General features: G+C 39.1%; 1 long non-coding RNA gene across 1 annotated transcript in view; it reads right to left on the bottom strand.

The window, feature by feature from the left end:
• LOC135440015 (uncharacterized) overlaps positions 1–11,459 on the bottom strand; it is a 101,701-nt gene extending 90,242 nt beyond the window's left edge. The window contains exon 1 of the long non-coding RNA XR_010438224.1: positions 11,299–11,459. This is a non-coding gene — a long non-coding RNA (uncharacterized LOC135440015). The remainder of the gene's footprint in view (positions 1–11,298) is intronic.
• Positions 11,460–15,845: the final 4,386 nt, after the last annotated feature.

The raw sequence follows: 15,845 nt of genomic DNA, 5'->3' as shown, positions 1-15,845 counted from the left end.
AACCTGGCTTTTGCTTCTTCGATAACATCCAAGAACAAAATACTTAATATTAATCCCATAATTAGAAATTAAATAATTATAAAACTAAGACTTGAAATATTTTTGTAATGGAAATAAAAAATGATTATGCAAAATGTTTGGTATTCAGTTTCTTAAAAGCTGCCGTAGTTTCCTTTGATGATTTTTATGATTTAGGTCTGTTCTTTCGCCTCCTTATAATAAACTCTTTGAACTAAGAGCTAACCAGAGCTAGACGGTTAAAGTTTAAGATTAATAAGTGGATTCTCACTTGAGGCTTCAGATTTGCTATCAAACAGTCTCTTTTATCGGAAATGAAAAATAAAAATCAATGTTCACTTAATAATTTGATTGTGCCGTCGTCTACTTCCGACCTTGACTACGGAGCATCGCTGTCTGAAGCGCTTTCTCGCTAAGCTAGCTGACTTCTTCTCTACCCCTCGGCGCGCTCCCTGCGCTCCCTGCGCTCCCCACTCTCCAGAGATGATTCCTTCTCTTATGAAAATGGATTGAACGCGCCCAGGGGCGCCACTTTATGCGATGCGGCTCAGTTTCAACTGCTCCCATTATGACCCATGTTCCCATTATTGTTGCCATTGCCGCTGCTGCTGCTGCTGCTTTTGGCCTGCCTAATAGCTTACGTTTCATCTAATTCTCAGTTCCATTGCCAGACGCTTTTGTTAACATTTCACTAATGTATTTTCACCGCCAACAACAACGCATAATGCCGCCATATAGCAACCAGCGGGTTATCAAAGGCTCAACGTCAGCCGCAGCAACGACAACGGCAGCGGCAGCGGCAACGGCAGCTGGGCACGCACAGTGGTGCCAAAGCGATTGCAATGCTGTAATTATGGCATGACTGAATGCTGAATATGTTTTTGTATACCCTGAATGGGTAAAAAGGGTATAATGTTTTTGTGCAAATGTAAGTAACAGGCAGAAGGAAGTATCTCCGACCCCATAAAGTATATATATTCTTGATCAGCATCAATAGCCGAGTCGATCTAGCCATGTCCGTCTGTCTGTCTGTCCGTCTGTCCGTATGTATGAACGCAAGGATCTCAGATCCTATAAGAGCTATAGACTTGAAATTTTGGATGTAGGTCCTCCTAGTGCCCGCGCAGATCGAGTTTGTTAACGATATTCGATAACTTGCCCCGTTTCCAAGTAATCGATCAAAATCGATATCGAAATCCTGTTTTTTGAGCATTTTAATATGAGCTAGAGTCACCAAACTTGCAAAGCTGCAAAGCTGACCCATAAAGAAAGTAGACAGCATTCTCTTTTTTAAGAGGCTTTATATAGCTCTTAAAACGCCAGAGATTATACAACAAATTTTAATGTCCGTGCAACGCCTGGTAATTTTTTTTAGCTTGGCAAAAGATTGATCAAAAATGCAACAACAAAAATTTAAAAACTTCTAACTTTTGTTAACATTTGATTTCCACTTTTGACTGACTGTGGACCACTGTCCAGTAAGTAGACCGCACACACACACACACGCACACACACACAATCACACTAGTGAGCGTTTGTGGTACAAAAGAGTTAAAACTACAATTGATTCCAGCTGCTGCAAGTGCCTGCGGCCATTCTTCAGTCTGGGAGCAGGAAGTTAAAGCGCTCGGCAAGCTGTCGCCTGCACTGAGCCCCTCCCCCAATCTGTTTCCCCTATCAGATTGCATGTTATCAATGAGTTTATCAATTTAAATTTGATTCGGTTGTGTGAAAATCGACACGCGGCTGTTTGGCGCTGCGTGACAAATTGGCACAGCCAGCGAGATCGGAATTCGGTTGGGGCGCCACGCGGCGCCTACGCAGCGGCCATGCGGCCGTGCCGCATAAATCAATTAGCATTAAAGCGAACGGATCTGGACCAAATAAAAAAAAAAAAAACAAAAAAGAAAATAAGAGAAAAAGCAGCGAAAGCAGGCAAAACAGGCGGCTGAACAGCAGAGCCCAAAAGGGCGAACACTTCACTTATTGTTATCCCGGGCCCATAAATAAGGCAGCCGAGAATGCAAGATAAAAAAAAAAGAGTGCCCTAGTCGGGTATATCTGACTGGGCGGTATCCTGAACCCAGCGAGATGCTGCTATTGTATAAATACAAGCTTCCTTCTTATATAGATACGCACACATACAGACACAGCTGCCGCACACTATGCGAAACTTCGGTGTTTGTAGTCCGATCGTTTTGAAATTTTCAGCGCATTAATGTGTCGCACACCAAAAGCGAAGACTGTAACTGCCAAAATTGCATACGATTTCTGAGGGTATGCAAGAACAACACTATTTCAGATCTGTGTATGCCATGCGAGAGTCTACAGAGCAACTTTGGTGTCAAAACAGATTCTCGATAACGATTTTTATCGATTCTATGTGCACCGGTAAACTTATCGATGTGTTCAAACGAACTTAAAGTGCGCGGGCAATAGCTCTTATAATCTGTGATATCGATTAATGCTGGGCAGGGATTGAAGATGCTTTCTTCTGCTTGTTACATACGCGCGCACAAAACGAATATACCCGCTATCTTAATAAAGGGTATATGAAATAAAAGAAATGGCGAATGCGAATGCAAATAAACAAGCCCAGAAGACACTTAATTGTATCAATTTAGGCAGTTAAAAGCAACACCACCAACACCACCAAAAGCACCACCAACAGCAGCAACAACAACAACAACAACAACAAATACAGCAGCAACAACAATGCCATCAAAGGGACGGCCCAGCTCGTGGCAACTACAATTAACGGTAATGTGAGGCGAGCAAAAAAGGACTGTACAAATTTTTGGCAGGTGTCTTACATAGACAAATTATGATGAATGTCGCAATACCCTGTAAAAAGATGGAGGAGTCCCTCTGGGAATCCAAGTTGAATCTAGGAGTAGAACTAGAACTAAGCGTGATAGACAGGCTGTACTTGGTGAGAAGGCGTTGCCAGACCCCATCACAAGTTTTCGTGCATATACTCATAGACAGAGCTGTATTTGAACCAGGGCTGCAATACTGGAAAAAGTCGATTGGTATATATGTATATACCATATTCCTGATCAGTATCAGCAGCCGAGTTGACAAAACCCAGTTCTCTCTCCCTCTCTCTCTCTCTCTATATATATATATATATATATATATATCCTTGATCAGTATCAGAAACCGAGCCCAGCTCGAAGCGTATTCTCTTTCTAATATGAACAGTATATACAAATATGTATATGAACCAGGGCTACAAAAATAAACAAAAATTTTCGTACGGTTCACCTTTCCGAAAAAACTCCTCGAAACAAGAAAAATCCCGATGAGAATGAGGACAACAACAACAGCAGCAGCGCTGGCGCCAACAATAGCAGCAGCAGCAACAAAGATGATAAAAAAAAAAACTGACATATAAGTCGCCAGCGGATTACAGGTACGAGATACACGAATGCGTCTGCTATCGCCCACACAAGGCATTCGAATGCGGACGCTGTCATCATTTCTTCCATGGACGCATTTGTGAGCGCTGCAAGGTGCATCCGTTGGACACATTCCTGATGGACTTTCGCTGCTGTCCCTACTGCTCCAAGATGACCAGGGTACAAATCCGCAACATAGAAGACGTCGAGCTGCCAAGTGCCGATGAGAATTTGTAACTGCATTTTTGACAGTGCAGCAAAATAAACTTAGAGCCCGAATTCGAATCGAATATAAACACTTTTTTTTTTTACCGATTCATCCTATAGAGCGCTATATATGATATAATAGTAAGATATCGACTAGACTTGGCTTATTTATAGGCCAAAGTTCGGTTAATATCGGGTTAACCCAAGGAAAAACCTAATTTTCGCCCGATTATTCCCAGCTATAAGATATAGTGATCCGATCCAGCCGAAAGATCCAGCTAGCAATAAGAAGACATACCTATGCACAGCTTCGGGCCGTTAGCTGTCAGACTAATTTGTATTAACTAAATATATATAAATTGAAGAGGTCTGCTTCTATGCGTTACATAGTTGATGACAAAATTTGAATACCCTATTCGATATAGGTATAGTCCTAAATCAAAACAAAAAAAAAAAACATTCCTAGCTCGAAGTTCAAGACCATAAACAGAAAAAACAACATTGCCAAGAATTTTGCCATTTTCTTTAGATCAATCCAGCTGCGCTATGAGATACCCTGTAAGCATTTTGAGAAAAACAAACTGCATTTGAATAGCACACAAATGCGAAAAAAGCGAAATGTGAAGTCTTTAACTAAAATCGAACGTTGTCTGCACAATTGATAGACTTAGACATACCCTGTAAGCTACTGTGCAAGCCGAAGCAGCTAGAAGCCGCTACACATCAATCAACAAGTTTGAGCCCAAATTAAAGTAATAGATTAATTTTAAACTTCAATTGAAAATCGACTAAGAGATACCCTGTTAGCACATTTGCTGAAACAAATTGCATTCCAGTGACACACGTGAATACGATAAGAGCGAAATGTGAAAACTTTAACAAGTATCTGTCCACATTTCAAACGTTTTTTGCACAATTCATAAACTTAGAGATACCCTGTAAGCAGCTTTGATAGATAAAAGACAGTAACAGACAGCCAAAAGTAGCAACACGTCAGTTAGGAATTCGAGGCCAAATCTAAGAAACAGCCTTTATTTTGCAAGAATTAAAGGAAGACTAAGAGATACCCTGTTAGCAAAACACCAAAGTGGGCCAGTGATAGGGGCTTAGATACCCTATAAAGTCGAAAGAAAAGCTGTCCGTTCATAAGAAGTTATAAGACGGAAATTAAAAGCACGCAAAATTGCCATAAGCTATAGGCAAATCCGAGCCCTTCGAAACAATATATCGTTTAAGCTGCCGTTATACAGGGTATACGGTGCCAGCCTGTTTACATTTGCGGTTCTTTATAATGTTGTTATTCTTTTCGCTTTATTGTTTCTGCACATTTTTTATGTTTCGTCTGCCCTTTTGGGTGCCTTTGCAGGGGAAAGCATGTGAGAGGACATGAAGTGGCGAGCACAGATCCTTATGCGAGTCTGGCATGGAAAGTCACTTGCCATCGGAAAATCATTCAACTTGGCCAGGCGGACTAATGGCCCAAATGGTAATCGCTGCTGCTGCAGAAATCCCATCGATTTCCTTTTTTGCCAACGAGCTGCGACCGAGCTGCTATCGATGTTGTCTGGCCCGGCAGTCGATGGTCTTGCGCCACAAACAACAACAAAAAGAACAGCTCAATTTCAAGGATATTGATTGCAAAAAAAATTATTAATTCATTACAAGACAAACAACTCAATTCATGATGTACTCAAATCGAATTTTAATTGACGGCAAGTTATTTTTACGAAAGATGCCCTCGGACTGTCTTAAAAGTGGTGTTCAAATTGCTATCGAAAATTTCTGAAATATTTGCAAAGAATTTTCTCTGAAAAACTGAAGACTAGCTAACATTTTTAGCGACAAGTAAATGAATTTACAGAAACATATGTAACTGTTAAAACGCTGCTGTTAAGGTAAAGCCTTAAATAAAAAACTGTAAACGGAACTACCATGTTAAATAATACACATAGAAAATTATGTTAAAGCAGTGCTGTTAAATTAATCCACTAAGCCAACGCTGTTAAAGTTATACTGTTAAGATACCGCTGTTAAAAGCTTTAAAGATAGTGCCAGTTAAATAATCATGTTAAAATTAAGGCTTAAGATAAGATCCCAACGATCACATATTTTAGAGTTACGTTAACATAATATATACTAACAGGATGATATCACAGCTAATTTTTAATTAATGTTATATCCATACATTATCATGTAAACTGGAGTTAAGATATTTTTTAGCCACGCTGTTTAAGTGCTATTGAAATAAACTGAAAACATAAATTTGTTGAAGCAGCATTTCATATATAACACTCTGACAATGTAAATACGCATATGCTAAAGATAAAACTTTACATAGATATGCTATGAAAATGTTAACCGAAAGCTGTTAAAAAAGTACTGCACCTTAACAGGCGCTGTTAACGCGAAAGCTACTGAGCGCTGTTAACATAGACATGTTAAATTGACACTGTTAAGATAAATTGAAGTGCATAGCTGATGATGTTATTAAAAATCTGATAAAGCGACGCTGATGAAAGATCCAACATATGTGTGTGTATGTTGTTGCATATACGGCCAGAATTTGAATGGCGTGACAGCTAGAGCAAGCCAAAGACAAAGCAACGGCAACTGCAGCTGACAGCAACTGTTGCTGATTAGCCATTGGTGCATGCAATTTCGCCCACTCGCCAGCATGTGCATTCAAATTGCCTGGCAGCCGCAGCAGCAACTGCAACAGCAATGGCAGCTACTTTCTAAGCAGACCCAATCCCAGCGAGCGGTGGCCAAATCAGCGGCAGCAGCAGCTGGGCAAAAACACCTCAAAGTAAACAAATTTCGATGTGCGCACTAATAAAAACGCAAACACTAGACGCCACCAATGTCCTAGAATGCATCCTGGGCAGCAGCAGGCGCAGAGGATGATGCTGATGATGAGGATATTGAGGATGAGGATGATGATGGCGACGTCTATCCCATGCTCGATGGCTATTAAGAGCGACAACAACAGCAGCTAAAACAACCATCATGGCTCATGTTGGGGCGTAGGTAATCAAGAAAGCGCCTGTCCTGAATGCATGACTAGATCATACCCTGTACTCAGCTTTTAAGTGTCCTGAAGCACAGCTCAAATAACTAGCGAAGTGCGAATAAAAGTTGATATTGACAATTTCACACGAATGCCTCGTTGGCAATTGAAAGTGTGCGACTGAAAAATACCCTGCAACTTATTATGCAGTCACACGCACGCAGCAGCGGCTGTGCTGCTTCCTCTTTTGCTCTGCTCAACGCCGTTAATATCAGAGGCCAAAAATATGCACATAAGCCAAAGCATACAGATAATCGGCATTAAGATACCCTGGGTTTTGGGTTTAGAAGACAACTCGTAAGCTATTCTATATATATATATATATATATAATATTCATCAGTGTATGTTACCCTTACAATTGTGAACCAAATTTATGAGTCTCTGGCGCTTAAAATCTGCCACGTACGCAGACAATAGTTATTTATCGATTTTAATCGATACTTATTTAATATATAGAGAAACTTGCCGGTCGTTTGGATATACGAAAATAGTTATTTATGCATAAATATATGAAAGGGGCACGAAATCAACGCGTTTTTACTGACAGACTTGGCTAAAAACGAGCATTAGCTGATCGATATTTATCGATTTGGGGCAAGTGGAAAAAGTTATCGAAAAAAAAAATGAAAATGATAACGAACATACCTTGTTTTAAAGCATATTCAATGGGTATAGCTTACTTTAAAAATAGGAAAAGAGAATGAGATAGAAAGAGAGAGCGAGAGAGAGAGAGAGAGAGCGTGCGAAACGGCGGGAGAGAGTGGGAAGTGCGGAATAAGAGATAAGAGCGAAACAATGCATGGACACACGCCGCTGACGACAGCCCCAACTAGTATGCAGCAAAACGTAGCGCAGCAAGCCCCACACACACTCACAGAGAGAGAGAGAGGGAGAGAGAGAGCGAGAGAGAGAGAGAGAGACACCAAATACACTTAGGCGCAAAGTAGCGGCATTTATGCGTGTGTGCGTACCTCAACAGGCCAGAGGCCCGGACCCCATTGAAACAGGAGCCCGAATTAATAGTGGGCGAAGTGCCCGTAGCGAATGAAGTGCCCCAAGTGGACCCGGCTGGAGGCGAATGGGTCTGCCGGGCAGAGGATTGTCAAGCTGCTGAGCCGTTGAGCTGCATCAACTACGCATCGGCAAACGATTCTCGTTTGCCTTGAGTCCCAAAAATAAAGCTCAAGAGCTACAAAGTGCCCCCAAAAATTAAGTGAACCCAACGAGCATCGCTCCACATTTCTTGCAATTTTCATTATAATATATTATATATATATTATACTCTACAGATAAGAGTGCTCTAATCGGACTATCCGACTAGCCTATACTAAAGCACGCACACGCACGCACACACACGCACACACAAGCGCCGCTTGCTTCTTCTTTAATAATACCAAAGCTCAAGTTAATAGCTGTAATAATACTTATTTACTTATCTAACGGCAAAATGGGGCTGTTATTCAATAACTCCAAAAGATTTGAAAGTTGTGTGTGCTCTAGAAGAAAACAACAAGTCGATATCGATTATTATCGATTTTATGAGAACCTAAAGAGTCATCGATTATTTTAAGTTAATTCGATATTTTCGCGCATTAAGAGTCTAAGTTAGATTCAGTTAAGTCGAATTTTCCTCATTCAACAAATCTGGCTGAAATTTCAGAATTTGCCATTTAACTATAAAGTTTCTTTCGTTAAGATATTGTAGAAATTGTAACAGGGTATAGATATATTTGATGTTCATTGAATGCTTTTGCAATTTTGCACTTGTTCAAATAAGCAAAGCAAAGCAATTTGCCCACCTCAGTCCAGTTTGGCAACGGGGGAATATGCCCCGGCGGCGGCTTCGATAGGGATAGATATCGGTGCAAATGACGGGATTACCGCCGCAATTCCAATTCCAATATTTTTTTTTTTTCTACTCTGTTCTGTTCTTTCGCTTTATGACAGACTCGCTTTGCTTATCTATAAATTAGAGCACGGCCGGCTACAAATCAGCGTCGGCATCGCGGTCCTCATTCCCAAATGCGTCCAACTGCGCTGGCAAATGCAAAATCTATGCCAATTTATGTAAATCAAAGTTTAAAATTAATGTTCAAAGCCCGCGCACAGTAACAGCAACAGAAACCGCACCAGACTCGAACCCAACCAGAGCACAGACCAGACCAGACCAGACCCGGTCGGACCCGACCCCAAGCCGGAGACCATTCCGGACGACTAAAGAAACTTATTTGAGCAGACGTTGCGGTAGTGCGGAGTGCAAAGAGGGGACGTTGGCGCCGAGGGGTCGGCTGAAGAGGGTAACAACAGGAGAGAGAGAGAGAGGGGGGTGGGGAGGGGAGGGGTATACTTTGCTTGTTTGCCAGCCGCATAATTCAATTGGCGTCGTCTACGACCAAAAAGCGCTTGAGAGCGAAACACAAGTAAGTGTGCACTTGTCGGCAATGCTCGACCTAGCAGATGCCCCGCTTACAGCAGCGCGGGTAAGAGCGGGAGAAGGGCGAGCTCGATAACTAACTCTGCATTAAATACGAGAGTCCACATATAAAATTTGGCGTGATAGTGAAAAGTAGTGAAAAATCGATATTTATCGATTTCAAAAAAATACAACTACATTTTTGAGCCCTGTATGCAGCTGGGCAGTAGGCCTGTCTCAGTATTAAATATGAGAATCTGGACAATAAATTGGTAGCTGGAAATCGATATTTATCGATTTTGAAAAGTTATCAACCCGGCAGACGTCCCATATGCAGCTGGGACGAATATAGCAAAAGCTGTGCTCCTTTCAGTCGTCTCATATATGAGGCAGATATATATGGGGTCTAGAAATCGATATTTATCGATTTAAAATATTACATCGAGTTTCGGACCAGGCAGATCGCCTGTTTGCCGCTGAATAGAGATGACTGAGGACACTGCCCGTCTCCGTAAAAAAAATACAAAAACCATAGCAAACACAAATTGGTAACTGAACATCGATATTTATCGATATTCAACAAAAAGTGAAATGAACAACAATATGCTTTATATATGTACATATGTAATTTATCTGAGCAGCATTAAAACTCATTTATAATTTCCGCTTTCCGGAATAAACTCCAAAGAATCGGTTTGAAAATCGATAATTAATTATTTCCCAAGTAAAACGAGGTTAAAAACAAATCAAACAAACTTCAGCTCCGTTTGGCATACGAGAAATTATACAACAAATGTTGTGTTGTTAGCCATTTACAGCTGGTTTGGTAACATAAATCGATAACTATCGATTTTCGACAAATGTTCAGATATCGCAAATTGAATAACAAATACCGGATATGCTTGTTCCGACCAATAATTTAGATTACTTATAGCGTGCCTCAGACTTTTTTGTATACCCCTTTGCCAATCGCTTTGCAACAGGGTACAGAGAAAAACCGGAGCCACACGACAGCAAAGGGACAGCCAGGACACGGAAACAAATGGACAGCAGGGGAGCAGAGGACAGTCAGTCGCATTTTCTTAGGGAACTGTCACCTACGTTACCGGCTATCGAATTTCCTTTCGCATAGAAATCAATGCAGCTGTCGCAGATGTACCTGCTGTACCTGCTGCTGCTGTTATCCTCGGTGTCCTGCCTGCCTACCTGCCCCACCATCTCAACTTCATTCGCAGGCATCCAGGTAACAGTGCACTGGTTGGGAGTGCACGACTAGCAGATACCCTGAATCCGGTGCCAAAATGTCGTTGAATACATAAGCAGAAAACAGCAACACGCTGCGCCTCTTCTTCCCATAGCTTCACACTTTGGACTAAGCAACCTTACTTAACTTGGGTATTTATGAAATTTGCAGGACACAAATAAAAGTGTGTATATTCTATAGCACAAGGCTATAATGCTTGATAAACAGTTTTTTTTTTCGATTCCTTAAGTGAAATATGCCTAAGCTGTGTATGACACACAAAAGCCTAGATACAAAGTTTGGTATATCTAGCTGTAATATTTTTCGAGATATGCCTAAAAGAAACATGTCTGTGGAACAATAAATGTCAATATTATATAAAATATGAACATATCATAGACATAGGAGATATAGGGGAAGATTTATATCAAACTTCAAGTCTCATGGTTTCCGATTCGAAGACACACAGATGGACGGAAAAGCCTGTTACAAAAGCCCGCAGAGGTAAAAGAAAACACAGACAACAATTGTTATGGCAATGGAACATTTTCGTATTGTCATCTGATGCGCATTTTAACCGATTTAATTTGTGGTCAAGAGGTTTACGAGTTCGAAATTTGAGGGCTTTTCAGAACTCAAGAATCGAATGCCAAGCAAACCGTAAATAGATAATATGCTTAACTTATCCACTTTGACTCTTAATACTTTGATTTTCGTTATTTCGGGTCTCGTTTACAAATCTTATTAATATTATAATTATTATGAGTGTATAATATACCGAATTTCGCGACGTTGGCATCAAAAGTTACTCAGTTGAATATGTTTTAATTGGAACAATTAATAAATAATGCTGTTATTTATTGCACTTATCTGTGCAATATATATATATATATTTCATTTTGAGTTTGAAAATGTTTGAACCAAGTTTGAACCTTGTCTAAAACTCACCTTAAGAATCCAGCGCAAATCGTCTGTGTGGCGCCATCTGTCGACTCGCTTAGTTCAAGCTGTGCTGTTTAGTCAGCTTTTTTTTATAGCAACTATGGTTTGTGCGTTGGCTGAAAGCTTTCAGAGTGTGTCTCGCCTTAGTTGCACAAGTGGAGAGTTGTGTGATGTCTTAGCTAAAATTAAACGCAGCCTGGTTCGAAAAAATATTACAAAACTTTATTTATATGAAAATCAAATAAAATTTAATATATATAAAAATAATATTAATGAAAATAATAATAGTTCAAAAAGAAATTATTGTTATATTATTATAACAAAAATATATATATAAATTGTGTACACAAACAAATATGAAACCCGGCTGTTTTGGTTTTCCACACACAGTTTTGCTATTTAATATTGAAATATTAAAAATTGCAATTTTTTAATGTATAATAAAAATATAATTAAAATAATAACTAACTTTCAAATAGAAATTGCCGAGAGAAACAAACTCGTTTTTGTTAAAATACGTTTCAAAGTAAATTAAAATTCTGCCATTACAGGGAATCAGGTGCACAATATTTATACAAGAATTAATCCCTATGCTAGGCTTAATCCTTATACTAAGCAAAATCCTTATACCTTATACTAGGCATAATCTTTAAGGTAGGCATCATCCTTATACTAGGCATAATCCTTATACTAGGCCTAATCCTTATACTAGGCATAATCTTTATAGTAGGCATCATCCTTATACTAGGCATAATTCTTATGCTAAGCATAATCCCTTAACTAGGCCTAATCCTTATACTAGGCATACCTTATACCTCATACTAGGCATAATCTTTATAGTAGGCATAATCCATATACTAGGCATAATCAACCCTACTGACTAACTTAGAAAATGTCTCTAGCTAAGGATTCCGCTGGCATTGATTTATTTGTTTATTCCGTTCAGTTATTCACATGATTAATAATTGTATTTGTATTTGTTGTTTATTTTATTAAAATTTGATAAATGCCAAAACAATTGCGTGTCGAAAGACGCGCAAAATAAACAATTCATTAAATCATTCATTAAATAATAATCATTTATGGATTTTAATTAATCGCAAGTTCATTCACATAACAAACCCAAAATCCTGCTTGCCAAATTTCACAATTCAAATAAGGTAGCCCGACTTCGGCAGCTGCTTTGCAACAAGTAGAGCTATTTATTTTGATCAATTTTTAATAAATAATTAATCCCCTTTCTCACGCATACTGCACACACACACACCGAAGCCTGTTGGCCTAAAGCTCAGCGCTTGACTGAAGGGCAATGCGGCAAGAGCTTTTTGGAGAAAATCTCACTAATACTTAACCATTTACCAATACACACACACAAAAGATTCTATTTGATTAATGAGTAAAAGTGTTTGAGCAACTTGCCATTTTTTCAATTCTTTGTCTCAGATATCTCAAATCGAATATATTCTAATATTTAGTCACATTTTTTGTTGCTCAGTGTACCAAATCGAAATGTCAAACAATACAATTAGCTAATTGCACCAGCAAAATGATGACTAGACAATTTCTGCTATTCATGCATATATATAGTATATATATATATATTATATATAATGCTTATATGTCGATTAGCTCAGCCAAATCGAATCCTGTTCAATGAAACCCCATTCAATCAAACGTACCGACAGGGCACTGAGCCAAAGTAATATGCAATACACATACATTATAAACATATATATGATATCTGTCTGCCATATATGCCCAAATATCATCTATCATATATATATTACTTCAAGAGTTGAATGCGGTTCAAACAGAAGCTAATCAAACACACAACAACAACAACAACACAAACAAGTAAGAGGTTCTAGTCGGGAGCTCCCGACTAGGGGATACCCTGAACCCTCTTCCCTAGGGTATAATGAAAGGTACCTACTAGAAGCTACATATAAAGTTTTGCGACTCTAGCTCTAATTATTTACCGAAATTTCCAAAAAAAAATAGGATTTCGATATTAACGATTTTTATCGATAGCTTGGAAACGAGGCAAGTTATCGAATATCGGAAACAAACTCGATCTGCGCGGGGATTAGGAGGACCTACAGCTAAAATTTCAAGTCTCTCTAGCTCTTAGAGGTTCTGAGATCCTTGCCTTCATACATACGGACGGACGGACAGACAGACGGACATGGCTAAATCGACTCGTCTATTGATGCTGATCAAGAATATATACACTTTATGGGGTCGGAGATGCTTCCTTCTGCCTGTTACATACATTTGCACAAATACAATATACCCTGTTTACCCATTTTTAATGGGTTCAGGGTATAAAGCTAAAACTAAACGTTTCCATCAATATCGGGCTACTAAATTCGTCACTTCAGCTGTTCCTCAAGATATCCTGACCAAAACATTCACTATTCGCTATACTTTCAACTGATCCACAAGCCAGCACTAGATCGAGCTGCTATATCATATAGAAACACAATTTTATGAGTGTATTTAGTATGCGGAGTGTCGAAAATAGCCGAAAAAATAAGAAAAAACCGAAGAAAAAAATCTAATCAAATGGGAAAAAATTCCAAATGAAATTATGACAATGATACTCATAGTATTTGCACAAAGGGGGTGGAGAGGGGGGGGTTAGGTCAGCGACTTAACAGGTAACAGGTAGCTCAACTTAATCAAAAGAAAACAGGTGAGAATTTGCCAAATTGGCGAGTAGTCGACTAGGTAATGCCCTGCAAAACAATTAAATGCCCTACGCTCGAGAAGTTATGTATGCAAAATATTTGAAAGCTTTTTAACTAAAGGCGACAGTTATTTGAAGCTTAAGCAACGACTGGTAAATACCCTGTAAACAGCTCCAAAATGTGATTTACTAATGGCAATTGAGACCAGCACAAGCCATGACTAGCAAATACCCTGTAACCAGATTTATACATTGATTTAGTTTAGCTATGACTGCAAAATACCCTGTAACCAGCTCTTAAACAGACAGCTATAAATATTAACCAACGGCAATTAAGACCAGCACAAGCTATGACTGGCAAATACCCTGTACTTAATTTTGAAACAAAAAATGTATTTATTTTTGGAAATACTTTGTGACCCTTTTTTAAGTAAATTAAGCTAAAAGTTCCATCTTTTATATTACAGATTCATAATAATGATATATCAAAATTAACATCAATTAAGAAAAAAAAAATAAGAGCTCTGCAACTAGATTAAAAGTATACTGAATTAAATATCAATTTGAATAAATAAATTAATATAAAATGGTAGCTGGATAAGGCTAGAAATGAACGAAAAAGTAAGTATATCTTTGCCAGGCCGAAGATTTAATGCCCTTTCTTGAAAAACCGAATATAATCTACTTTTCGATAGATCGTACCCAAAGCAGCTATATGATATAGTTGTTCAATCTGTCCAGTTCCGAAGAAGGACGGAAAGACCTATGTAAAGATTTATACTTTATGGGCTTGGGTGATGCCTTCTTTGCGTTACACATTTCATTACACAATTATAATATCTTCAAGGTAAAAGGGTATCGTTCATTTTTCGTTGGGGCCTGGCACGGAAAACAATTGTCAACATTTGTATTCGACTTGCGTCCATGTTTAACAAACTACACTGCGTTTCTTATACAAATATAACCGATTAGCGAGCACTTTAGGAACTCACCGATCTATGGCATATACTCTATATATAGCTGCTGGATATATTCTACAAATCTAATGCCTATCTAATGCCTGCGCCTGCGTCAAGCACATTAAAAACCTAGCAGGGCGTCCGCTTATTATTATTATTTGTTTTTTGGTATATATTTAACTATTATAAAGACGAACAAAACGCTCGTTTGATCATTTATGTGCGGCCATTAAATGGCAAATGGCAGCGCTCGATGATCTATCGAAGAGCAGCGCCTAAACTGGCACCGATTCGCATGCCACAACTCTAGAAAAGCCATAAAAAATAATGAAGAACATGCAGAAATATACACAATCAACTATTTAACATTCCATCATAGACAAAAAATGAGAAAATGTTGAGATCTACGGCACGCCGAAGATTTAATACCCTTTTGCAGATATGTGCGATAAGTAAAGTTCGTAGGGGCTCGTAAGTTTGTTGAAAATATCTTGAAAAATACGAATATTTTGCCCAACCAGAACCTGCTTTTCAACGGATCGTACCTATGGCAGCTATATGATATAGTTATCCGATCCGCCACAAGGATGGATCTACGCAAAGTTTCACGAGGATAGCTTTAAAACTGTGAGACTAGTTTGCAGCGAAACAGGCAGACAGACAGACAGACAGACGGACAGACAGTCAGACAGACAGACAGACGGACAGACAGACAGACAGACAAACAGACAGACAGACAGACAGACAGACAGACAGACAGACAGACAGACAGACAAACAGACAGACAGACAGACAGACAGACAGACAGACAGACAGACAGACAGACAGACAGACAGACAGACAGACAGACAGACAGACAGACAGATAGATAGATAGATAGATAGATAGATAGATAGATAGATAGA

The sequence above is a fragment of the Drosophila montana genome, unplaced genomic scaffold (genome assembly GCF_035044405.1).
Source record: "Drosophila montana isolate Dmon_TW-CO22-7 unplaced genomic scaffold, ASM3504440v1 contig_786_1, whole genome shotgun sequence".
NCBI classification, from domain to species: domain Eukaryota; kingdom Metazoa; phylum Arthropoda; class Insecta; order Diptera; family Drosophilidae; genus Drosophila; species Drosophila montana.
This window is presented reverse-complemented; position numbering and strand designations above follow the sequence as displayed.